This window comes from Mustela lutreola, chromosome 11 (genome assembly GCF_030435805.1).
Source record: "Mustela lutreola isolate mMusLut2 chromosome 11, mMusLut2.pri, whole genome shotgun sequence".
NCBI classification, from domain to species: domain Eukaryota; kingdom Metazoa; phylum Chordata; class Mammalia; order Carnivora; family Mustelidae; genus Mustela; species Mustela lutreola.
Genome location: NC_081300.1, coordinates 63985207 through 64013108, shown reverse-complemented (window position 1 = coordinate 64013108; position 27902 = coordinate 63985207). Strand labels below are relative to the sequence as shown.

The following is a 27902-nucleotide window of genomic DNA, read 5'->3' as shown; positions in this document are numbered from 1 at the left end:
ATGGTAATTAAATGTTTCTTTGCTTTACACCACTTTGGCTTACACAAGGTTTCCTAGGAATGCTCTACTTTTGTTTGTGTGGTTTTTAAGATTTTATTCTTATGCAATCCCTTCACCCAATGTGGGGCTCAAACTCACAACCTGGAGACCAGGGGTCGCGGGCTCCAGCCAGGTGCCACAGAATGCTCTACCTTTGGAAAGCAGAGGAAAGGTGAGCTGGGTTCCTCTAAGTCCCCTCCTTCACACACAGCCTCCCCCACAGACTGGTTTGTTTGTTACAATCAATGAACCTACATGGACACCTCATTGCCACACACAGTCCAGTTACACTAGGGTTCACTCTTGGTGTCATGCATTCTATGGTTTGGGTAAGATATCATACATTAGTTAGAATCCGACAGTATATATAGCCTTTACAGATGGCCTCCTTCTTAGTAATATGCATTTAAGGTTCTGCCATGTTTTTCATGGCACGATAGCTCATTTCTTCTTAGCACTGAATATTTCATTGTCTGGATTTAGCACCACTTATTTATCCATTCATCTGCTGAAGGACATCTTGGTTGCTTCTGAGTTGGGCAACTATGAATAAGGCTGCCTTACACACCTGTGTGCAGGTTTTTGTACGGACACCCCTTTCCACCTCCACTGGGGAAACACAGAGCAGCATGATTCCTGGATTGTAGGTTAAGAGTATGTTGTTTGTTTTTTGTTTTTAAGATTTTATTTATTTATTTGACAGAGAGAGAGAGAGACAGTCAGAGAGGGAATACAAGCAGGGGAAGTGGGAGAGGGAGAAGCAGACTTCTCCAATGTGCGGCTTGATCCCAGGACCCTGGGATCATGACTTGAGCCTAAGGCAGAGGCTTAATGACCGAGCCACCCAGGCGCCTCTAGTTTTGTTTTGTTTTTGTTTTTTTCAAAGACACTTATTTTATCTATTTTTAAAGATTTTATTTATTCAGTTGTCAGAGCACAAGCAGGGGGAGCAGCAAGCAGAGGGATTGGGAGAAGCAGGCCCCCTGCTGAGCAAGAAGCCTGATGCGGGACTTGATCCAAGGATCTTGGGATCATGACCCAAGCCGAAGGCAGACACTTAACTGACTAAACTGCCCAGGCACCCCTTTCTTGCCCATTTTAAAATCAGACTTTGGGGCACCTGGGTGCCTCAGTCAGTTAAGCATCTGCCTTCAGGTTATATAATCCCAGGGTCGTGGGATGGAGTCCCACATCTGCTTCTTCCTCTCCCTCTGCCCGCCCTCCAGCTTGTGCTCTCACGCTCACTCTTTCTCACTCTCAAATAAATAAAATCTTTTAAAAACATAAAAATAAAAAATAAAATCTGCCTTTTTTTCCTTTATTATTGAGTTTTAAGACTTTTTTGCTTAATTTTGGATAATAGCTCTTTATCAGACAGGTCTTTTACAAATATCTCATCTTTTTTGAAAACAGAGGTGGGGGCACCTGGATGGTGCAGTTAGTTAAGGTCATAATCTCAGGGTCATGAGACAGTTCCCTGTCAGGCTCCATGCTCAGCAGAGTCTACTGGAGAGTCTTTCTCTCTCCTCCTCCTCACTAAAATAAATAAATAAATCTTTAAAAACAATAAATAAATCTAAAAAGGTTAAAAAAGAAAAAGAAAAGGAAAATATGAGGAGTCACAGCAGGGCTAAATAACAACCCAACCAAGACTATACCGCATTCTGGGAGGCCAAACAGCCAGGGCTTCAAATTCTGGCTAGATAGATCTCCTCAAAGTAAAGCCAGTATCCAGCTGGATGGCTAGACTCTGGGGAGCTCAACTTGCCCCTAGCTGGTAGCCAGTCAAGGCCAGAACCATGCCCCACCTCCCTGTTCCTATGATGGCTCGAAGATCTAGACCTCAGGGGCTGGACACCCTGATGGGCCCAGGAGCCCCTGAGAGATGACCCAAGATAGAGTCCCACCCTCCGTCTACGTTCAGGAAGTGGAGCAAACCCTTCATCTACTGCCTTCTCCTAGTACTCTGGCTCTCCCGCTGTATCACACCCAACCCAAAGAAAGCTAAGCTTCTCAGAGTGCCCAGGAATGCTGTTGAGAGCCCTCACACCATGGCCCTTCCTCTTTAACCCTCAGACCACCTGGGCATCTTCCAGCAAACACAGCTCCTCTGCTGGGGAACAGGGTTGGCAGGTACCAGGTCTCCACACTGACCCATGTTCTAATCCTGCCCAAAGAAGGGAGGCATGGTGCAAGGGCTTTGAAGACAGGTAAAGTTAGGGAAGGCTGAGGGGTAGAAGAGGTCTTCCAGGCAGAGAAGACTAAAGACTAGGATGGTGGGGCTTGGAAGGGGCGATCTGGGCCAAGACAAGAGGCTGGGAGCCACCAGACTGGCTGAGTGCCTACATGGGGTCTTCCCAAAGAAAGGCTGAGGCCACTGAACTCCCCTCTGACCAGTGGATACCCTGTTAGAAGATTAATCTGTGGGGAAGCTTGTGAGGAAGCTGGGAGACTCAGGGTCTGGAATAAGGTGGAGATGTTAGCAAACAGTCCAGGCTAGGTGCCTATGTGGGGAGACACCTGGCACATACCTGAGAAAGGTTAGGAGAAGACAGGATTGGAAAATCATTTTTATCCCAACAAAACCTTTGCTAATCCCTTCTTCAGAATTCTCTAGAACACTCTCCAGAAGTTAAAGCGGCAGTAGACCCCTCCCAGGCCTTGTGCCTACCCAGAGTCACTCACTACCAAGGACAGCTTGACTCACTGTTACAAATATACAGATTTGTACAAATTACCAATGGGGGAACTCAGAGAAGATAAGATGGCTTTTGGTTTTCATTTTTGGTTTTTAGGGGTTTTGTTTTTGCTTTTGGTTTTTAAGAGAAGTTTAAATTTTCTAAGTAAAAATCATGTTCACGGGGCACCTGGGTGGCTCAGTTAAGCGTCTGCCTTCAGCTCAGGTCATGATCCCAGGGTCCCGAAATCAAGCCCCGCATCAGGCTCCCTGCTCAGCAGGAAACCTGCTTCTCCCTCTCCCACTCCCATGCTTGTGTTCCCTCTCTTGCTGTGTCTCTGTCAAATAATAAATAAAATCTTTAAAAAACAAAAACAAAAACCATATTCACTTCTACCACTTGAGCCATGTAAAAAGAGCTTTCCTGTTTGACTTTTGTTTGGCTGGCCATATCTGCCAGATTTATTTATTCATTGCCCCAGACTGATCAACCCTGAGGCTTACCTGATGCTGGACCCTGCGCTAGGAGCTGGGAGACAAGAATGAGCCAGGTCCGGTTAGCAGGGCTAACCTCGGCTCTACCTCCTGCTCACTGGGCAAGCCTGGGACCTTCCCGGATGGCTTTGATGTGGGTGTGTAACTGCAGTGCGCACTGAGGAGGAGGTCTGAGCACCCATGGTCCAACATGCCTGGCCCCGGTGCAAAAAGCTCAAAGAAAAGCAGCTCTGTTGCTGCCAGAAGCACTACAGGCTGGGCCTCTCACCACTCCCCACGGAACGTGGCTACACTCACCTTACCTTCCCTGAGCCTCTGTCCTTGTCTGGGGCTCTGGGGATGAACAAAGGAGTAGATCGGGGATGTGCCAATCACACAGACTGTCCACCTGTGCCAGTGATTTTTGCGGAAGAAGGCGTGCAAAAATTAAAACACAGGATATACGTTCTGGAGAAAGGCCTAAAGCACCACATGTGAGTTTTTTACATTTCAGAGCTAAACTTACTCTGTGGAAGGTAGCTCAGAAACTACAAGGGACCTTAATGAAAAAACATGTTTGTGCAGTAGAGAGATATTACACAACTATCCAGGAATTTGCCTCACACCAAGATCAAGCTGTAACACCACTCCATTGTCAAATTCACCAAAGATTCTAGCACTTTTATCTTTACACATGACCCTGAGCAATGTTTTTCTGTTATTCCTGCCTATATGGGTGTCTTGCATTCCTTTTAGCTGATACCACCGTGTCAGGGAATGTTTTTAGATGTAAAATTAATTTCTTCTTCTAATTTTACATGCTCTCAGTTAGTGCAAAGCCTTCAAGTTTTATTTCTCTCTCTCCTCAAGACGCTATAGGTGATTAGCCAAACATGTATCCACTCTCCCTTTATAGACATGACTGGTTTTAAAGGGTTTACTGTTTATTTTATAAACAGTACAGTTGAGGAGAAAAGGAAAAAGAAAACTAACTTTGGTACTGCTTTTGTGCTTACAATCCATTTTTCTGCCTTTGCTTCTAGTCATGATACACATGCATGTACAGAAGATTTGACCGCTCTTTACCAAGGATTTATGACATGCTAGCTGCTTCTCTGTCTTCCCTCCAATTCACCTCCCCCCACAGCAACCTCAAGCAGATGCTGTCATCAGCCACATCTGGAAATGAGACAAGTCAGATGGAAATTGAGCAATCAGCCGAAGAACCTAAACTCAGACCTCCTCTCTGGTAACACAACTCACTACACGTGCCGGAACCCTCCAGGCCCATCCTCGTCACCTCTGTGTGACCTGTGGGCCCAGGGAAGCCATGAGCATGTGCTGTTGTTCACGCTGCTTTTGTGCCCTGAGTCCCTCTGCCTCTGGACTAGAAGTCTTATGTCACCTGCCGCATCCAATAAGCTGTAAGCTTGCAAGTAGGGTAAAAACTTGAGATCCTTCACCGTTCCTAACACCCACTGTACAAGGCACAAAGCCATCCTGCAGCGACTAAGACCGACTTCACCGAGAGGAAGCTCCTCCACACAGGCACCAAATCCACCCCCCACCCACCCAGGCTTTGACCTGTGCATCCTACCCCTAACCCTAGGGCCAAGCCTAACTTTTCCTTCCCAGGGCAACCCTTTAAGAATCCCAAGACCCCATTGTGTTTCATGTCTTCTCTTCCTTAAGTGAAGACCGACTCCTTCAATTATCCCACAGAAGTCACCGTTTGTGTCACTGCTGTGACTGCTTTCTCTGTGCTGCAGTGAGGACACCACACAGTTCTCTGGCAGTGAGAGGAAGTCAGGCCAGTCCTCCCACTCCCTGACATGGACTGCTGCCACACGGCATGTCCTCACAGCGTGTGCACAGCTAACTGACACCACACACAGGACTCATGCCTGACCTGATGTGAACAGGAGGATCCTGGTTTAGAGCTAATGACCGTGCTGTCCCTTCTTCAAGGGTCAGACGGACTGAAGGCTCTGTGTGTTGCATCCACTTCTGCCCCCTTTAGTGACGACCCCTCAGCAGCATCCTTTCCCTATGTTTCTCCCAGCAAGTTAATGAAGCCAGAGATTCACTACGACTAGGATGCCAAGCCCAGTCAGCCCCTAGAACGGAGCTCTACTATGCGCTCAAGCCTTCAGGGTCCACTCTAGAATCTTGTCATGGGTCTTCTCTGAACAAAGAAGATGTAAATTGTCAAGTATTTATTCTTTCGTATCTGTTATGAAAATGCACTTTCTGGTTGCCTGAATCACAAAATCTGTTCGATTAGTAGGTTCATTCTGCGTTAATGTTGCTTTCTAAAGAGGAGTCGTTTGTACTGTCTCCAATGGTTTTGGTTTGTAGTGCACTTTGCAGTATAAGTCTTTGTCAACAAATACCCGATGTTACAGAATTCCATCATATTAAAACTTATAAGTGTGAGAGAGTATTTTTATCTATTTTTATTCATTTTTAAAAAAGATTTTATTCATTTATTTGACAGAGATCACAAGTAGGCAGAGAGGCTGGCAGAGAGAGGAGGGGAAGCTGCTCCCCGCTGAGCAGAAAGACGGATGCAGGGCTCTATCTTTCGGGATCATGACCTGAGCCTGAGGCAGAGGCTTTAACCCACTGAGCCACTCAGGCGCCCCATGAGAGAGTATTTTTAAAACCTGTTTTGTCTCTTGTGACCAAGCTACCTTTTTAATTATATCTAAATTTAAAAATCACAATCTCCATGAACTGAATTCAATAAGGAACTTTCTCTGCTCTCAATTCATATGTACGTCTCAACACAATCCACTTTCCCCCCAAGAATGGAAGTAGCTGGGATGCCTGAGCAGCTCGGTCGGTTAAGCATCTGCCTTCGGCTCAGATCATGATCCCTGGGTCCTGGGAGTAAGTTCCACATTGGGCTCCCTGTTCAGCAGGGAGCCTGCATCTCCCTTTGCCTGCTGCTCCCCCTGCCTGCGCTTGCTCCCTCTCTCTGACAAGTAAATAAATTAAAGAAAAAAAAAAAAAAAGAATGAAGTAGCTAACATTCGTACCCTGAAGTGTATTGAACATCCCATCCCCCAGGATAAGAGCTGTTAGTCCCCTGCAGCATGGCCCTGGTATGTTCTCTACACATATGTAGTGTAAACAAAGGCATTTTATTCTGGACATCTGTACGTATTACTTACAAGTAGTTACGAAACTGGACTCATACTGTCTCTATCCTTTTGTACTTCTGTTCATGTTGCTATACACGGTCTCCCACCCTGCAGTCCAGCTGTTGCCCACTTCTTAGGCCACAGAGCCTTGCAGGTGGAGCCACACTCAATGTCAAAGAGACCACAGAGGGCAGTACCCCTGTGGCTTCTGTCCACAAAGCCTGCAGCTGGCTTTGACAGGAGCACAACAGTTCCCACCAATATGGAGGGATGCTCTTCCCCAAAAATATCTCCAGTGTAATGTGAGATTGGCGACAAAATTGTTTTATGTAGGGATCCCCTCATTTGGCTACAACCATTAGAGCGACAGAAAGGCAGAAGTGAGAAGCTATAGGAGAATCAGCAGGAAAGCAGAGAAGAGCGGAAAACCCACCGGGGCTGGGTCCTGAGAGAGGCAGGACTTGGCTCCATCTCAGTCCAGAGAGGCGATGCGGAAAGAAGGAAGGGGTCTGGCAGGTGAGGATTTCCGGTGAAGCGGGCTGTAAGGTGAGTAAGGACCCAGAAAGGAAGGTGAGAGACTGGAACTACGAACGCAGCAACAAAGAGGTGAAAGAAGGAAACCAAAGCTTCACATGTGCTCCCGGGAGTCAGGGTGGACTTGTGAGAAATCTTCCTTCTTCCAAACTGAAAAAATAATCTAGCATTGAAGGAGCTTTTATACTTTGCCTGGGACAGTCCCAGATACTTTTAGTCAAGAACAGTATACCAGTCACCAGAGGGCAATGGAAGAAAAAAGGAAGGCGGGGGTGCCAGTGTCACAGATACCCAAGCACCCTACTAGCTTTGGCAAGTCTTTAGGTTTTGTCACAAGCAGGAAAAAAGTGTTATTGTTGTTGTTTTATAAAGATTTTATTTATTTATTTGACAGCGATCACAAGTAAGCAGAGAGGCAGGCAGAGAGAGAGATGGAGAAGCAAATTCCCTGCTGAGCAGAGAGCCTGATGCGGGGCTCGATCCCAGGACCCTGGGATCATGACCTGAGCCGAAGGCAGAGGCTTTAACCCACTGAGCCACCCAGGTGCCCTGGAAAAAAGTGTTTTAATTGGGGCAAAATTCACGTAACATACAATTAACTATTTTGGCGTGTATGATTCGGTGGTATAATGAATTCATAATGTTGTACCTCCTCTCTCTAATTTCAAGACTTTCCTTGCCTTCAAACATTCTGTATCCGTTAAGTAACAAACAGAAAATCGAGGCAATAAAACTCTGTTGAATAGATTACATTTCTGATTCAGTGGCGGCTGAGGGAGCTGCGCCAGGGGTGGCTAACTTCTCCCAGGAGGGAGAGGAGAGGAGCTCAAGGTTGAAGGAGGGCAGGGAAGCCAAGAAAGAACACACGCCGCTTTCTAAAAGCTGGCCTCCAGAGCTGCTAAAATGACATTCGGTGCTATCAGAGAGAGAAATCTGTGTTGTGGTAGAAAACAGGCTACCCTTGTCTCTCTCCCTAACAGAGAACTGGGGCCAGCACCCTAGCAGGTGGCACTCCTTTCCGTTTTCTTTTAGGTGAACACATCAGCGCGCACTCTCTCACATGCTGGGATTTGTACGTGCGGTGCCATAACACCTTTATTTTTATTTACATTGCAGTGTGCTACCGACTTTATCTTCCTCACCCATACACTTAGCTCCTCAATCTTCATAATGGTTTGGATGCACCACAATTTCCTTACCACCGCCCCTCTGCAGGGCATGAACTCCTCTTCATTTGCAAAGATGAAATCAATAGTAACATGAGTGTCCGCAGGAGCAGTAAAGACCCAACATACTTTTTAAATAAAAACAAAACTACCATGTGTTCCCAAGAGCACTGGCCAGCTCCCCTGGCTGAAAAGCAGGAAAGCAGAGCTGGCAAGGCTGTAGGTAGCCATGAGGACATGGTGGCAGCACCCATTCTGGGAAGCCACAAAATCAGAAATGATATTTCTTCCATTTTCTTTTCTTTCTTTCTTTCTTTCTTTCTTTTTTTTTTTTTTTTAAAGATTTACTTATTTATTTTGGAAAGGAGAAAGAAGGCATGGGTTCGGGTGGTGGCAGAGGGAGTGAATCTGAAGCAGTCTCCCCAACGAGCAGGGAGCCCCTTGTAGAGCTCAATCCCAAGACCCTGAGATCGTCATGACCTGAACCAAAAACCAAGAGCTGGACACTTAACCAACTGAACCACCCCAGCGCCCTGAGGATGTTTTCATATAAGGAAGAAGCCTGGTTTCATCTAAGAGAGAAGTGATGGCAAGGAACCTTTCTGTTCTGATGAGCTCCTTACTGTGTTCTCCTAGTTGCATTTTGATCACCTGTCTTCCCCCATTAGTCCAGGAGATACGTGAGAGCAAGGACCCAAGGCACCCTCAGAAACAAGCCTCAAATGTTTGCTAACTGAACTGCTAAGCCAACAGATTCTCTTCTTGATTATAAACCATCAATGTCAGGGTTTATGTTATGGCCATGAATGTCAGCTCTCAAAATAATGCTTTAATGTGCCTGAAACAGTGACCCCAAAAGCATGTATACAGAAAACATTTCCACATCTCTGAATATCCCAGGTACAAGTCACAGCTTAGAGTGGCTAATAAAGTAGGAAGTATGAGAACCTCACAGCCAATCTAGGAGGCAGGGAGTCGATTCCAGGTCATTCACATGGAAATAAAACAAGTTCTTTTTAGGAAAGAAAAACTGAGGGGCAGCTGGGTGGCTCAGTTGGTTAACCACTGGCTTTTGGCTCAGCTCACCATCGCTAGTCCTGGGACTGAGCATGACATCAGGCTCCCTGATGTCTGCTTCTCCTCCCACCTCGCCACTCCCCCTGCTTGTGTGCTCTCTCTTTCACTCTCTCTCTCAAATAAATAAAATCTTCAAAAAAAGAAAGAAAAACTGATATTACTGCTTTTTTAAAAAACCAAGGCTAGGGGGTGCCTGGGTGGCTCAGTGGGTTAAGCCTCTGCCTTCAGCTCAGGTCATGATCTCAGGGTCTTGGGACCAAGCCCCTCATGAGGCTCTCTGCTCAGCGGGGAGCCTGCTTCCCCCTCTCTCCCTGCCTGTCTCTCTGCCCACTTGTGATCTCTGTCTGTCAAATAAATAAATAAATAAAATCTTTTAAAAAAAATAAATAAAATATTAAAAACAACAACAACAAAGCTAGGGACGCCTGGGTAGCTCAGTCATTAAGCATCTGCGTTTGGCTCAGGTCATGATGGGATCGAGCCTTGCATCAGGCTCCTTGCTCAGCAGGAAGCCTGCTTCTCCCTCTCCCAGTCCCCCTGCTTATGTTCCCTCTCTCACTGTATGTCTCTATTAATTAATTAATTAATTATATAAATAAAAATAAATAATAAGCTAATTACAACTGAATTTAAAAAAATAAAAACACACATGCCCAAATAACCAAATTTTAAAAATTGGCAAGATAACTTGAACAGACATTTCTCCAAAAAAGATATATAAATGTCCAATAAACACAGGAAAATATATTCCACATTATTAGTCATCAGGGAAATGCAAATCAAAACCACAGTGGGATACCACTCTGCACCTACTAAGAAGGCTGTAACAAAAAGGATGGACAGTAGCCAGTGTTGGCAGAGATATAAGGAATTAGAGCCCTTATAGTCTACTGGTAGAAATGTAAGTGGGGCAGCCACTGTGGAAACAGTCTGGCAACTCCTCAAATGGTTAAACATAATGTTACCATATAACCCAGCAACTCCACCCCTAGGTAAATACCCATAAGAAATGAAAACATTCCACATAAAAACCTGTATGTGAATGTTCACAGCAGCATTATTTTTAACAGCCCCAAACTGGAAACAATCCAAATACCCATCAACTGACGAATGGATAGGTAAACAGAATATAACCATTATAATGGAAACTTATTTGGCAATAAGAGGAATGAATTTCTGATACACGCTACAACATGGGTGAAGCCTGAAAGCATTACACTAAGGAAAGAAGCCGGACACAAAAGGTCATACATTGTAAGATTCCATTTATATGAAATATGCAAAATAAGCTAAAGCTACAGAGACAAAGAAGCTTTTTGGTTGCCTAGGCCTAGGGGGATGAGGGGGATGGCTATGGTAGGGGTGGTTCTTTTGGGAATAATGAAAAATGTTGTAATAGTGGTTATAGTGGCACAACTCTAAATATACTAAAATCCACTCAATTGTACCCTTTATTTTTGAAAAAGATTTATTTGAGAGAGAGAGAGTGAAAGAGAGAGCACAAGCAAGGGGAGAGGCAGAGGGAGAAGCAGGTTCCCTGCTCAGCAGGGAACTGTGGCGTTCATTCCCAGGACCCTGGGACCCAGGACCTGAGTCAAAGGAAGACACTTAACTGACAGAGCCACCCGTGCCCCCAAATTGTATACTTTAAAAGGAGGAAATGCATGGTTTGTGAATCTCAACAAGACTTTAAAAAAAACTGGGGCGCTTGTGTGGCTCAGATGGCTGAGCATCCGACTCTTGGTTTTGGCTCAGGTCATGATCTCAGGGTCCTGAAATCAAGTTCCCCCATCAGGCACTGCGCTAGGCAGGGAGTGTGCTTGAGATTCTCTCCCTTCCTCTATCTCCTCCCCCTGCTCGTGCAAGTGCGCGCGCTCGCTCATGCACTCTTGCTCTCTGCTTCAAAGAAATAAATCATCTCCCCACCCCACCACCGCCAACCCCCTGCCCTGCCCAAATCAAAGCTAACACAGAAATAGTAATTCTCAACTAAGGGTAGTGTTATTCCTCCCTCACAGGTTTATAAATGCCTGGGCAGGGGATGGGGAGAGGGGAGGAGGGACGCCTGGGTGGCTTAGACAGTTAAATGTCTGCCTCTGGCTCAGGCCATAATCTCGGGCTCAGGCCATAATCTCAGGCTCCTGGGACAGAGCCCTTCTTGGGCGGCTCCCTGCTCAGTGGGGAGTCTGCCTCTCCCTCCAGCTGGCTAGTGCTCTCTCTCTCTCTCAAATAAATAGAATCCTGAAAGAGAGAGAAATACCTGAGGGTGTCCCTACATTGTCCCAATGACAAAACTGGCCACTGGCACCTACTGGACAAGAAACAAGGACAATCCTACACAAATAATCCACAGGCACACACCAAAATGCAATTCATAACGCAATTGCATTGAGAAATACTGGTTTTGGGTAACTACAAGTTCAATTTACAAACTGTTTGGGGGGTGCCTACTGTGTGTGACGTATCAGTGCTAGGGGCAAGAAATGTTAAGGGAAACTGATACAGGCTTCTACCTGACCCAGAACTTGTTGAGACAGATATTCATATCACAATAAAGCAGAAGTCACACTGTGAGGAGTGCCCAAAAAGATGGGGGGCAAAGTGATGTGGTGCAGGTCACAGCACACCCCAACAAGCTGTCAGCCAACAGGCATTCCTCCATTTCTTTGCAGGCAAAACCCCAGTTTTGTACATGGTCATGATGCTCCCTCACTGTGATCTAGAGGTAAGTCCTGACTGGTCTAAACCTGTCCAACAAACTGCACACTTGGAATGTGACTCTTCTGGGGCGCCTGGTGGCTCAGTGGGTTAAGCATCAGACTCTTGATCTCAGCTTAGGTCTTGATCTCAGGGTCAGGAGTTCAAGCCCCACAGTGGGCTCCACATGTGGAGCGGGAAGGGAAGAGAAGAGAAACTCTTCTGAATTGAGATGTGCTATGAGGGCAAAATACCACCTGGATTTCAGAGACCTTGTACAAAAAAAGAATTTAAACTATTTCAGTAATAATTATTGGGATTATGTGTTAAGAAATATTTTTAATATAATTTATCTAAACTATTTTACCAAAATGAATGCCAAAATGAATTTTTAAAAATACTAGAAAACTTAAAAGTACAGCTGTGACTCACAGGATATTGCAATTGGACAGCACTATCATCCATTGTGGGACTTTCCTACCAGTGATAGACGGGGTTGGGATTGGGGCAGGGGTAAGCCATGTGTCCTGGTTCTGGATAATGACATGTGGCGGCCTTTGGACAGCTTCCAGGATGGGTGTCTTTGTTCTTGGTCACAGCAAACTACACATACGATAAAAACTACACAGACAAGGGGCACCTGGGTGGCTCAGTGGGTTAAAGCCTCTGCCTTTGGCTCAGGTCATGACCCCCAGGGTCCTGGGATCAAGCCTGGTATCGGGCTCTCTGCTCAGCAGGGAGCCTGCTTCCTCCTCTCTGCCTCCTCTTTCTCCGCTTGCCTCTCTGCCTTCTTGTGATCTCTGTCTGTCAAATAAAACCTTAAAAAAAAACAAAAAACTACACAGACAAAAACACACACATACTAAAATTGGAGAAATCTAAACAAGGTCAGTGGACTACATCACTGTTATTTTCTGGTTATGATACTCTGCTATGGTTATGCAACAGGTGAAAGGTACTGCTGATCTCTATTACTATAATTACATGAGAATCTATGATTATCTCAAAAAAACCGTTCAAAGAGAAAGAAAAGAAATGAAGGGAAGAGGAGGTCCTCTTGCTACCCTGGCCACTGTGGGCCCTGCAGCAGACCCCAGTACTGCAGCAACTATGTGATTAATGGCTGAAAGTCAGGCTGAATAGAACCAAGAACTGGAGAAGAGGGACAGGCCAAATTCAGGTCCCTGCTCCCATCACGGAGCTGCCGGATTAACCAGCCCAGAGCATGCACCACAGGACTTTCTGGAGCAGTTAACTTTCCCTTTTCGAAGCAAAGCTGAGTTGGGGGTTTCCTTACTTGCAATCAAAAGCGACCTCACCAGTATGAACGGTGACTGCAGAGAACATGGAAGGATGTGATTCACTGAGACCAGGGGATGGGGAGTTTCAGAGAAGACTCAGGAGGACGGGTGCCTTAAGTAGAAGAGGCTTCCCAAGCAGGAAGAGGTGTGATGTTCCTGGGAGAATGTGATGCCTCTCCCTAAAGTTAACAGGAATTTAACTCAACAATTAGCTTCGAGTACCCTAGCCACAGTCCAACTTAGAGTCAACTGGTGGTGGGCACTGACGTGCAGCGCACGAGACAAGGGGGCAAAGCTGTTCCAAAGAGGCTGGTATCCAGCCCAGGTGGGGGAGATGTGATGGTGAGCCTGGGAGGTGCTGCAAAGAACTTCTGAAATGAAAAAGCCTGCACAGAGACAGAAGTACTTCCAGTTTCTAAAAGAGGGTATTATCAGTGCAACTCATGCCCATCCCCAAAACTACTCCAGAGGGGTTCACCAGAACCTGGTGTGTGTGTGTGTGTGTGTGTGTGTGTGCACCAAAAGGAGAGCAGTGAGCCCCAGGAGCCAGCGTGGAAGCCAGAGAAACTGCCATGTCAGAGAGTCTGCTTCCTCTCCCACCAGCTGGCAGGGGAAACAACAAGGAAGTACAAGGCCTCTCCAGAGGGCCTTCATTTCATTTTAAAAACAATTCTTAAGGCAGCCTTTGATATACAAGGCCTCAGGGATACAAAGATGACTCACAAGTCTGTGGTTCTGAAGCCCAAAGGCGAAGACATCCAGGCAGCTGACTCGAGCATTAACCACAGCATTAGCTGAGGTAAACACTTGCTCTGTGCCAGGCAGGAGCACTGTCAACTGTTTTTAGTCCCCTGCCCGCTGTGAGAGGCAGGCACTTATTAGCTCCATTTTACAGATGAGGAACTGAGGCACAGGCAATCAGAAGACGACTACTGTTATTGTTTAGATTGTTTCCATCCATGCATGTCTTACCTGTACCTGAGTAACAGGTAAAACTAAAACTAGCAGCAGCAGCACCACAAGTTCAGGGTGACAATGACAGGGGACAGAAGTAGCCTAGGCAAGAACAGAACTCAAGATGGAATGAATTCTTGGGATGCCTGGGCAGCTCAGTCGGTCAAGCACTGTGGGTTTCAGCTCAGGTAGTGATCTCCAGGTGGTGAGATCGGACCCTATGTCCAGCTCCGAGCGCAGCCCTTTAACTCTGCTCCCCCCCCCCATTCTCTCTTTCTCTCTCTCCCTCAAATAAAATCTTAGGGGGAAGAAAAAAGATGTAATGAATTCCTGCCTTAAAGAATGCAAGCACTCAAATCACAAAATTAGAAAAGGACAAAGAGCAAACACCAAGAAAAATAGAAGACATCAAAATATAAAAGCGAAATTACAAGAAAAGCAAAAATCAGCTACTCACAACACAGGAAAAGAATGAAATTGCTACTTCATGATACACGAAGTCCATGTGACCATTTACCCAAATCCACTAGCACACAGAACACACAATCCAATCTCACATATAAACAGAGGCAAAAACACTAAAGACTAGTAAACTTAATACGATGGAGTATTTTATATTTTCACTTTAATTTTTTAAAAAATGTATTTTGAAGATCTACTTATTTGAGAGAGTATGTGTGTGCACACACACAAGCAGTGGAGAGGGGCAAGGGAGAGGGAGAGAAGCAGACTCCCTGATGAGCAGAGCCCCACGCAGGGCTCAATCCCATGGCTCAAGATCGCGACCTGAGCCAAAATTAAGAGCCAACGCGCAGACGATTGAGCCGCCCAGGCATCCCTACAATGGAATATTTTAGAAGTAGCTCATGATGAAGGAGGGGTTAATCCAGAAAAGGAAGAGACTTGAAATTAACAGGCCACTTTGAAAAACCCATATCATAAAATTTAATTGACAGTAATATGGCCTTTAATGAAATCCACTCATTCCTGATTAAAATTTACAAATTTAGAGAGCAACATCAGCAAAATGGCAAAGCAAGCAGCTCCAAACTCCCTTCCACAGAAACATAAAACAAAACAAAGAAACAAAAAACCCACACCCACAGAAACTGTCAGAACCAACTTCATATGAACTCTGGAAAACAATCCAAAGTTTACAGCAATGGAATGAATGCAGAATCAAGAAAAAGGCAACTGAAAACTGGCAGGAAAGCTTTGTGGCAATTTTACTTGCTTTTACTCCACCCGCTCCCTAGCAGGACTGCAAGAAGTCTGCAAGAAGGCAGCCTCTATTTCCAGCGTGGGGCCCTGGTCCCTGATTCCAGAGGGAGCAGAGTAGACCTTACTTGGAAATTACTGCGTCTGTCTGTTCAAACTGGTCTTAGAGCAATCTGAGGGGCTGACTACAAGGCGCTTACCTTTGTTTTGCCTAACTCAGAATCCACACAAGGGTGGAAAATCCCGGCCCTGCTCAAAAACACTGAGGCAATGAAAAGCCCACAGCACAGCAAAGAGAGTGACTGAGACATATAATAGACTTCCTAAAGCAAAGAGGAAAAGCCAAGGAGAAACCGGGGAAAACTAGGGCCTTCAAATGTGCCCTGGGATACTGGGGAATTGAGAAAGTCACACATATGCCTAGGGCAGGCTACCTGCTGGGCAGTCACAGGCCCATCTGTAGCTTTCAGCACTGGCTAACTGTAGCATCAATGTAAGCAATAAGTAAAGGCTATGGGAATATTGCAGCTGACATGGCTACGTGTTAAAATAGTACCCCAGCACGGAGCCAGTCTGCACAGACTGAGAGAAACTCTTTATTTTATTTTATTTTTTTAGGCTTTTGAAATTCAAGGAAATTACAGCCCTAAAAGGGGTAAAACACAAATGAAACCTTCAACAATCAAGAATAGCAAACCCCAGGGCACCAGGCTGGCTAAGTCAGTAGAACATGTGCCTGTTGATCTTGGGGTTTTGAGTTCAAGCCCTACCTTGGCTGTTGATATCACTTAAAAAACAAAACGAAAAAAACCCCAGCAAATCCTGGGCAAGGGGGAGAATCTGATTCCACATTATAATATTCAAATATCCAGTTTTCAACACCACCACCAAAAACAAAGACCACGAAGTACACAAAGAAAAGGAGAGGTGCCTGGCTGGCTAGGTCCATAGAGTATGTGATCCTAGGGTTAAAAATTCAAGTCCAACCCTGGGTATAAAGATTACTTAAAAATAAAATCTCAGGGCACCTGGGTGCCTCAGTTGGCTGAACAGCTGACTTGGTTTAAGCTCAGGTCATGATCTCACGGTTGTCAGCATGGAGTCTGCATCCCCACTCGGTCTGCCCTTCCCTCCACTCATGCTGACACACACTCAAATAAATCTTAAAAAATAAATGAATAACAAAATAAAATCCTTTCTCCCCCCCCCCCAATTTAAAGTAGGCTCTATGGGGACGCCTGGGTGGCTCAGTTGGTTAAGCGGCTGCCTTCGGCTCAGGTCATGATCCCAGCATCCTGGGATCGAGTCCCACATAGGGCTCCTTGCTCGGCAGGGAGCCTGCTTCTCCCTCTGCCTGCCATTCTGTCTGCCTGTGCTCGCTCTCTCCCCCCCCCCCTCTGAGAAATAAATAAAATCTTTAAAAAAATAAAAATTAAAAAAATAAATAAATAAAGTAGGCTCTATGCCCAGCATGGAGCCGAACCCAGAGCTTGAACTCATGACCCTGAGATCAAGAGTCTGATACTTGGGGCACCTCTGTGGCTCACTGGGTTGGTTAAGTGTCTGCCTTCAGCTCAAGTCATGATCCCAGGGTTCTGGGATCAAGTGCAGCATCAGGCCCTTTGCTCAGCAAGGACCTTGTTTCTCCCTCTCCTTGCCGTTTGTGTTTTTTCTCAATCAAATAAATAACATCTTTAAAAAGAAAAGAAAAAAAAAAAAAGAACTCAGATATTTAACCAACTGAGCCACCCAGATGCCCCAAAAATAAAACCTTAAAAAAAAAAAAAGAGGGGCGCCTGGGTGGCTCAGTGGATTAAGCGGCTGCTTTGGGCTCAGGTCATGATCTCAGGGTCCTTGGATCCAGCCCCGCAACTGCCTCAGCATCCCTGCTGAGCAGAGAGCCTGCTTCCCCCTCTCTCTCTGCCTGACTCTCTGCCTACTTGTGATCTCTGTCAAATAAATAAATAAAATCTTAAAAAAAAAAAAAAAAGAAAGAAAGAGAAAAAGTGTGACCCATCTAAAGGAATAAAACCAATTGACAGAAACCATCCCTAAAGAAGTCTAAACACTGGACTTATTAGACAAAGAATTAAAATCAACGTTTTTTTTTTTTTTTTAAGTTTTTATTTATTTACTTATTTAAGTAATCTCTACACCCATGTAGGGCTTGAACTCACAACTCCAAGATCAGGAGTCACATGCTCTTCTGACTGAGCCAGGCAGGCACCCCTAAAATCAACAGTCTTAAACATGATCAAAGAGATAAAGGAAATCATGGACTAAGAACTAAATGAAACCAGGAAAATGATTTCTGAACAAAATGAGAACACCAATAGACAGAAATTATAAAAAGGAAACAAATTTTGGAGCTGAAAAACACAATAACTGAAACGAAAGCCACAGCAGAGGCGTGTGACTGTATATTTTGGCAAGTGGAAGAATCAGAAAGAACTGCTTGAAGTTAGGACAATTATCCAGTCTGAGGACCAGAAAGAAAAAGAAATGAAGAAAAGTGAACAGAGCCTAGGGAAATATGGAATACCATCAAGAAGACCAAAATACACATTACGGGACCTCCAGAAGGCTAAGCAAGAGAAAACAGGCAAAAAAATTTTTTTTGAAAAAGAATGTGCAAAAACTTCCCAAATTCTATGAAAGATAAACTACACATACAAGAAGCTTAATGAACTTCAAGCAGAATCAACTCAAAGAGATCTATACCAAAACACACAAACCACTGAAGACAAAGAGATGCTTTAAAAAAAAAAAAAAAAAGATTTTAATTTATTTATTTGACAGATAAAGAGAGCAAGCACAAGCAGGGGTAGCTACAGGCACAGGGAGAGGGACGAGGCTCCCTGCTGAGCAGGGAGCCTGATGTGGGGCTCAATCCCAGGACCCTGGGATCATGACCTGAGCTAAAGGCAAACACTTAATGACTGAGCCACCCAGGCACCCCAATAATCTTTTTCTAAAGTAGGCTCCAAGTCCAGTGTGGAGCCCAATGTTGGGCATGAACTCATAGCCCTGAGAGCAAGACCTACAGCTAATACCAAGAGTTAGATGCTTAACCAAATGAGCCAGCCAGGTGCCTAGACAAAGAGATAATATCGAAAGCTGTAAAAGAGAAGTGATTTCTTGGATCTTCAGTAAGATGAATGATTTCTCACTAGAAACCATGGAAGCCAGAAGGCAGTGGGATGACATATTCAAGGGGTTGAATAAGTAAGACATCAGCAAAAACTATCCTCCAAAAATGAGTGAGAAATTAAAATATTCCCAGATTTTTAAAACAGCTGGGGGGGGGGGGGGCTGGGTGGCTCAGTCATTAAGCATCTGCCTTCAGCTCAGGTGGTGATCCCAAGGGTCCTGGGATCAAGCCCCACATCAGGCTCCCTGCTCAGCAAGAAGCCTACCTCTCGCTACCTGTCAAATAAATAAATAAATCTTAAACAAACAAACAAACAAACAAATAAAAAGCTGGGAGAATCTTCACTTTCCCTAAAAGAAATACAAGAGTCCAATAGGCTAAACAAAAGGACAGTAACTTAAAGCCATATGAAGAAATAAAGAATAATAAATTTAACTACCAGAAAAATATAAAAGCTAGTAATATAGATTATTGTACTTTGGGTTTTAACTGCTCTTTACAACAGTATCCATATAGAAGTGGGAGGTAGGGACGCATGGGTGGCTCAGTCAGTGAAGTGTCTGCCTTCGGCTCAGGTCACACTCCCAGGGTCCTCGGATGGAGTCCCAAATCAGCCTCCCTGCTCAGTATAGAGCCTGCTTCTCCCTCTGCCTGCCACTCCCTCTGCTTGTACTCTCTAACAAATCAGTAAATAAAATTTTTTAAAAAATAAAAAATATAGGGACGCCTGGGTGGCTCAGTTGGTTGGACGACTGCCTTCAGCTCAGGTCATGATCCTGGAGTCCCGGGATCGAGTCCCGCATCGGACTCCCAGCTCCATGGGGAGTCTGCTTCTCTCTCTGACCTTCTCCTCGTTCATGCTCTCTCTCACTGTCTCTCTCTCAAGTAAATAAATAAAATCTTAAAAAAATAAATAAATAAATAAAAAATATATAAAAGAAATAAAAATGGTATGGGTAAAAATAAGGTAATAGAGAGGTATAGGAGAAGAGTGTTTAAAAACTTAAAATTGGGAAGCCTGGGTGGCTCAGTTGTTAAGCGTCTGCCTTCAGCTCGGTCATGATCCCAGGGTCCTGGGTTCGAGCCCCGCATCGGGCTGCCTGCCTGCTTCTCCTTCTCCCATTCCCTCTGTTTGTGTTCCCTCTCCCACTGTTTCTCTCTGTCAAATAAATAAAATCTCAAAACAAAAACAAAAAACAAAAAACTATTAAAATTAAGCTAGTATTATTCAAACCAAGTTGTTAACAGATTAAGATGTTAATTGTAATCCGCAAGTTAACCCCTAAGAAAATAACTAGTAAGTATACATAAAAGGAAAGAAGGGAATCAAAATGGTATGCTACCAAAAAATCAACATATATGGCAATAATACAGGAACTTAGAAACAAAAGCATTTAAGACACCCAGAAAACAAAGATAAATAACAGAAGCAAACACTTTATCAATAATTACTTGAAATGTAAATGGATAATCTCTCCACTTAAAAGACAGAGATGGGACAACTGCAGTTGAGCAGTGGCTGCCTCAGCGTGGAGACTGCTTCTCCTTCAGTCTGCCACTCCCCCTGCTTGTGCTCGCCTGTGCTAACCCTAACCATAACCCTAACCCTTTGCGCGTGCTCTCTCTGGCAAATAAATAAATAAAATCTTTTTTAAAAGGACAAAAATTACCAGAATGGATAAGAAAATGCCATCCATCTATATGATGATTGCAAGAGACTCGCTTTACAAAGACATAAAGAAGTCAGAAGTAACGGGGCCCCCTGGGAGAAGAGAGGGTTAAGCCTCTGCCTTTAGCTCAGGTCATGATCCCTCAGTCCTGGGATCAAGCCCTGCATCAGGCTTTCTACTCAGCGGGAAACCTGCTTCCCCTTCTCTCTCTGCCTGCCTCTCTTCCTACCTGTGATCTCTCTCTCTGTCAAATAAATAAAATCTTAAAAAAAAAAATAACTAGAAGATGGAAAAAGATATTCCATGCAATTACTAACCAAAAGAGAGCTACGGGGACTATATTAATATCAAACTAGATAGATTTTAAGTAAAAAAGAATACAAGAAAGGACATTATATATTGACAAAGATTCAATCCATCAAGAAGATACAACAATTATAAACCTATATACAACAAACATAAGAACCAAAATACATGAAGCAAAAATTGATGAAACGAAGAGAGAAATATAAGAAATATAAGTTCTAAAACAATCTTTGGGGATTTTAATACCCCATTTTCTTTCTTTCTTTCTTTTTAAAGATTTCATTTATTTATTTGAGAGAGAGAAAGAACATGAGAGCGGAGAAGGTCAGAGGGAGAAGCAGACTCCCTGCCAAGCTGAGAGCCCAAGGCAGGACTCGATCCTGGGACTCTGGGATGATGACCAGAGCCGTAAGCAGTGGTTTAACCAACTGAGCCACCCAGGCGCCCCCAATACCCCATTTTCAATAAGAGAACAAGAGAGAAGACCAACAAGGAAATGGGAGTACTCGAACAACCAATTAGACCTAACATATACAGAACACTCTAACAACAGCAGAATACACATTCTTTTCAAGTGCCTGTGAAACATTCTCCACAATAAACATTAAGTCACACAAAGTATATTTTTTGGCCGTTGTGGAATGCAACCAGAAGTCATTAACAAAAGGAAAACTGGAAAGCTCACAAATATGTGGAAATCAGACATATTCTTAAAAAACAAACAAGGGGTGCCTGGGTGGTTCAGTGGGTTAAAGCCCCTGCCTTCGGCTCAGGTTGTGAGCCCCGTGTTGGGCTCTCTGCTCAGCAGGGAGCCTGCTTCCCCGTCTCTCTCTGCCTGCTTCTCTGCCTACTTATGACCTCTCTGTTAAATAAATAAAATCTTTAAAAAACAAAACAAAACAAAACAAACAAATAGTTCAAGGGAAAAAAAAAAACACAAGGGAGATTAGAAAATACCTTGAGATGAATGAAAATTTAAACACAACAGACCAGAAACTTCAGGGATGCAGTGGAAGTTGTGCTCAGAGGGAAACGTACAGCTGTGAACACTAATAATAACAATAAAGGAAGATCTCAAATCAATAACCTAACTGGACACCTTAAGGAATGAAGAAAGGAAGAGTAAACGAAACCCAAAGCTAGCAGAAAGTAAATAACAATTACAGAGGAGATAAATGAAACAGAGTGTAGAAAAACAAGAGATAAAGCAATGAAACCAAAAGCTGATTCTTTGAAAAGATCAACGAAACTGATAAACCTTGGCCTAGGCTGACTAAGGAAAAGAAAGGAGACTCACATTACTCAAATGAGAAATGAAAGTGGAAGCATTACTCCCAATTTTACAGAAATAAACAAGACTGTAAGAGAGTACCATGAACAGCTGTGTACAACAACAAACTCAAGAACTTAGATGAGGTGGACAAACCCTCAGGAACATTAAATCTACTAAAACTGAATCACGAAAAGAAAATGGAAATAAACCTGTAATGACTAAGGAGACTGAATCAGCAATCAAAAACCTCCCAACGAGATGAGTCCTAAATCAGACGGTTTTACTGACAACCTACACCAAATGTGTACAGAATTAACACCGATCCTTCCAGAACTCTTCCAAAGAGGGAACACTTCATAACTCATTATATAAGGCCAGCATCACCCTAACACTGAAGCCAAAGACACTACGAGAAAATTACAAAATCCCTTATGAGTTTTGAGCCAAAATCTTCAACAAAACACTAGCAAAATGAATTCGGAAGCATATAACAATTATACACCATCCCCAAGTAGGATTCATTCCAGGAATGCAAGGATGCCTAAATTTAAAAAAAAAAAAAAAAAAAAAAAAATCAGTCAATGTAATACACCACATTAATAGAATAAAGGAAAAAAACACAGTCATCTCAAGTGATGCAGAAAAAGCGCTTTACAAAAACTTAACACACTTTCAGGGAAAAAACACTTTATAAACTAGGTAGAGAACACCACAAAAGCTATATATAAAAAGCTACAGCCGGGGCACCTGGGTGGCTCAGTGGGTTGAGGCCTCTGCCTTCAGCTCAGGTCATGATCCCAGGGTCCTGGGATCGAGCCCCGCGTCGGGCTCTCTGCTCCGCAGGGAACCTGCTTTCTCCCCTCTCTCTGGCTACTTGTGATTTCTCTCTCTCTGTCGAATAAATAAAATCTTAAAAAAAAAAAAAAAAAAGCTACAGCCAACATCAGACTCAATGGTGAAAGTCTGAACATTTTCCCCCTAAAATCAGGAATAAGACATGGATGCTTCCTTTTGCCACTTCATTCAACAAAGTGCTGATGCTTCTAGCCAGGACAAGTAGGCAAGAAAAAGAAGTAAAAGATATCCAAACTGGTATAGAAAATATAAAACTACCCATACTCAGAGAGGACCTGATCTCATACGTAGAAAACCCTAACACACAGAATAAATGAGCTCAGAAAAACTGCAAGATACAAAAGCAACACAAAAATCAGTGCCATTTCTATACACAATGAATAATCCAAAAAAAGGAAATTAACAAGTCCATTCAAAATAACATTGAAAAGAATAAAATACCTAGAAATAAATTTAACCAAGGAGGCTGTTATAGACTGAATGTGTTTCCTCCAAAATCATATACTGAAGCCCCAAACCCCAATGTGACTGTATTTGGGGTAAGCAAATAATTAAGACTAAATGAGGTTATACGGTGGAGCCCTGATCCAACAGGATTAATGTAGAGTAGTCCCCCTTTATCCACATGGTAATCTTTCTAAGGCCCACAGTGGGTATCAGAAACCATAGATAGTAACAAATTCTCTATATACTATGTTGTTTCCTATGCAAACATACCTATGATAAAGTTTAATTTATAAATGAGGCACAGTAAGAGACTGACAAAAAAAAAAAAAAGAAAAATTATAACAATATTCCATAATAAAAGTTATGCAAATGTGGTCTCTCTCAAAATAGCTCATGGTACTGTATTCACTCTTCTTGTAATGATGCGATCAGATGATGTAAGATGAATCACGTAGACATCAGATCAGATGAAGTAAGGTAAATCACGTAAGCATGCTAACATAGTGTCAGGCTACTATACTGACCTGAAGATATGTCAGAAGGAAGATCATCTGCTTTGGGATCACAGTTGACTATGGGCAACTGAACTGCAGGTTAGGGTGGGGAGAACCTACTGCATTTACAAGAAGCATCAAAGAACTCCCTTGCTCTCCCTCTCCCTCTCCATGGTAGCACAAAGTAGGTAGAGGTAGCCATTTGCAAGCCAGGACGAGTCCTCACCAGAAAGTGACCTTGCCAAACCCTGATCTAGGACATCTAGCTTCCAGAAGCATGAAAAAATTAATTACTGTCATTTAAGCCATCCAGTGTATGGTGTTTTGTTATGGCACCCTGAGCTAATTAACAGAGATATAAAATTTACATACTGAAAATTACAAAGCACTGCTAAAAGAAATTAAAGACCTAAATATATGAAAAGACATCCTGGGTTCATAGACTGAAAGACTTAATATTCGGATGAAAATATCACCCAAAGTGATCTCAAGATTCAATGTAAGCTCCACCAAAATCCCAAGTGTTATTTTTACAAAATAGAAAAACCTATCCTAAAATTCTTATGAGATCTCAAAAAACTCCGAACAGCCAAAACAATCTCGTAAAAGAAGAGCAAAGGGGCACCTGACTAGCTCAGTTGGTACAGCATGCAACTCTTGATCTTGGGGTTGTGAGTCTGAGTCCCATGTTGGGGAGAGGGTTTACTTTAAAAAAAAAAAAAGAAAGAACAAAAACAGTATGGGGCACCTGGATGGCTCAGTTGTTAAGGGTCTGCCTTTGGCTCAGATCATGATCCTAGCCTTGTGTCGAGCCTTGTGCCAGGCTCCCTGCTCAGGCAGGAGCCTACTTCTCCCTCTGCTGCTCGCCCTGCTTGTGCTCTCTCTTTCCCTCTCTCAAATAAATAAATAAAATCTTTACCCCCCCCCCAAAAAAAAAGTAAAAAAGAAAAAGAAGACCAAAGTTGGAGGACTCGTACCTCTGATTTCAAAACTTACTACAAAGCTACAGTAACCAAAACAGTGTGGCTGGTAAACAGACAGACACACAGACCAACAGAATAGAACTCAAGAGTCCAGAAATAAACCCCCACATATATGCTCAACTGATTTCTGACAGAGACGCCAAGATCAAGAGCAGTCTCTTCAACAAATGGTACTGGGAAAACTGGATGTCCACATGCAAAATAAGGAATGTGGACCTTTACATATATAATTTTTACATATAAAAATTAACAAAATGGATCAAAGATATAAACTTAAGAGCTAAAATATAAATATCCTTAGAAAAAAACGGAGCAGGGGTTGGCTGGCTCAGTGGGTAGAACTCTTGCTCTAAGTGTCATGAGTCCAACGCCCACATGAGGTGTGGAGTTCACTTTAAAAAAAAGGGGGGGGGGGGAGACCTGTATGACTTAGGTTTGGCAATGATTTCTTAAATATAATACTGAAAGCACAGGCAACAAAAGAAAAAACAGACAAAATGTACTTCATTAAAATTAAAAACTTCCGTGCATCAGAGAACACTATCCAACTAATGTAACATTGAGTATCAACTATACATGAATTAAAAAAAAAAAAAAAAGACACTACCAAAAGTGTGAAAGGACAGCCCACAGAATGGGAGAAAATATTTGCAAATCATATTATCTGATAAGGGTTTAATATCTCTAACATATAAAGGACTCCTATAACTTAAAGAGAAGGAGAACACAAACACCCAACTAAAAATGTTTATAGCTGCTTTATTTATAACTGCCAAAACTTGGAAGCAAACAAGAACAGATAAATAAACTGTGGTATATCCAGACAACAGAATATTATTCAGTGCGAAAAAGAAAGCAGCTATCAAGCCATGAAAAGACACGAAGTAAACTTAACTGTATATGATTATAACTGAAAGAAGCCAGGCTGAAAAGACTACATACTGTATGATTCCAACCAAACAGCATTCTAGAAAAGGCAAAACTACAGAGACAGTAAAAGGATTAATCATTGCTGTGGGTGGGCATAGGGCAACCAGGTCGGGGAGAGGGGCAGGGAGGAATGAAAAAGTAGAATACGGAGGACTGTAGGGCAGTGAAAATACTCCGTATGATAATATAACAGATATGTGCCATTATACATTTTTCCAAATTCACAGAATTTACAACACCAACGATGAACCCTAATAGGTTTAGGTGATTATGATGTGACAATGTAGGTTCATCAATCATAACAAATGATAAGAAATGGTAAGAAATGTCCATAATGGGGGAGGTTAGGCATGTGTGGGGCCAGAGGGTATGTAGGAAATCTCTATTCTTTTCTCTTAACATTACTGTGAACCTAAAACTGCTCTAAAAAACTTAAATCTTGGGCGCCTGGGTGGCTCAGTGGGTTAAGCCGCTGCCTTCGGCTCAGGTCATGATCTCAGTGTCCTGGGATCGAGCCCCGCATCGGGCTCTTTGCTCAGCGGGAGCCTGCTTCTCTCTCTCTCTCTCTGCCTGACTCTCTGCCGACTTGTGATCTCTCTGTCAAATAAATAAATAAAATCTTTAAAAACAAACAAACAAACAAACAAACAAACAAAGTGGAACATTCTTCATCCATAAAAAATGAATGAAGTTCTGGTTTGTGGTACCACGTGGATGACCCTGAAAAATTATGCTAAGAGAAATAAGCCAGATCGAAAGGACAAGTATTATATGATTTACATAAAACATCTCTAATAGTTAAATTCATAAACAGTAGATTAGAGGTTCCCAGTGGTTGGGGGGCCATGGGAAGTAGGGTATTATTAGTGAATGGATACATTTTCTCTGAGTGATGGAAAATTTTGGAACTAGACAGTGGTGGTTGCACAACATTTTGAAAATAATTAATGTCACTGAATTGTATACTTACAAATGGCAAATTTTAAAGTTTTTTTTTTTTGACAGAGAAAGATCACAAGTAGGCGGAGCAGGCAGAGAGAGAGGAAGGGAAGCAGGCTCCCTGCTGAGCAGAAGGCCCGACACAGGGCTCCATCCCAGGACTCTGGGATCATGACCTGAGCTGAAGGCAGAGGCTTTAACCCACTGAGCCACCTAGGCGCCCCACAAATGGCAAATTTTATGTCAAATGTATTTTACAATAAAAAATTAATGAAGCAATGGGGCGCCTGGGTGGCTCAGTGGGTTAAGCCTCTGCCTTCGGCTCAGGTCATGGTCTCAGGGTCCTGGAATCGAGCCCCGCATCAGGCTCTCTGGCAGGGAGCCTGCTTCTCCCTCTCTCTCTGCTTGCCTCTCTGACTCTTTGTGGTCTCTCTCTCTGTCAAATAAATGAATAAAATTAAAAAAAAAAAAAAAATGAAGCAAAAAATTTCGTAAATTTTAAGAGAAACTTTCCAGTTAAGAATTCTTGAATAAACAAGGAAGGAAAGAAAACAATAAGATGAAAAATATTTTTCCTAGACACAAAGGACTAATATACAAAATTCCTAAAATTCAACAAAGCAGCATACTAAAACTCAGATAACAGATTATGGAAAATATAAACAGTCAATAAATTAATAACAAAACCTTTAACTACAATGACAAAATTAGAATTGCACATTACTGTGGTCTGAATGTTTGTGTAGCCCCAAAAGTCATACACTGAAAACTTAATGCCTAACATGATGGTGTTAGGAGATGGGGCCTTTAGGGAGCTATTAGATTACTAGGGAAGGGCCTTCATGAATGAATTGGCACCTTTTAACAGGCCCCAGAGACCTAGCTTGCTCCTTCCCTCACATGGAGGATACATGGTAAGTGTGTGACCAAGAACAAGGCCTTCCCCAGACCTGCACTCTGATCTTGCACTTCCAGGTCCCAGAACTGTGAGAAGTAAAATTCTGTTAAGTTAAACTCACCAGTATTTGGTATTTTGTTCTGTAACAGCCTGAATGGGACTAAGACATAAATCTAATTGAGTATCTTTGCACCTGTCACACTGGCACAATGATTTCTTTCCTTATACTTTCTTTACAGGCTCTTTGCTACATACCACCAACAGTTTTGCAGGGAGCCCCACAAAGACTTTAATAGTAAGAGTGAGACTAAGCACTTCACACACACACACGCACTTACTGAACTTGGACAACAATCAGAGAGATGAGTACTCCTTTTAGATGTGAGAATACCAGGACAAACTGCTTAACCTGCCAGAGATCCCCAAACCAGTCAGAGGCAGAACTAGGGTTCTCACCTGGGGCAATCAGACCGCAGAGCCTGGGGGTTGAACTACTGCCATTCAGAGCCCGCCTTTTTTTTTTTTTTTTTTTTTAAGATTTTATTTATTTATTTGACAGAGAGAGATCACAAGTAGGCAGAGAGGCAGGCAGAGAGAGAGAGGAGGAAGCAGGCTCCCTGCTGAGCAGAGAGCCCGATGCGGGACTCAATCCCAGGATCCTGAGATCATGACC

At 43.3% G+C, this 27902-nt stretch overlaps 1 protein-coding gene across 2 annotated transcripts in view; it reads right to left on the bottom strand.

Annotated features, from left to right (window-relative positions):
• Nucleotides 1-27902, bottom strand: part of UBE2L3 (ubiquitin conjugating enzyme E2 L3) — a 56651-nt gene that overhangs the window by 7390 nt on the left and 21359 nt on the right. The gene's annotated exons all lie outside the window — the stretch shown is intronic.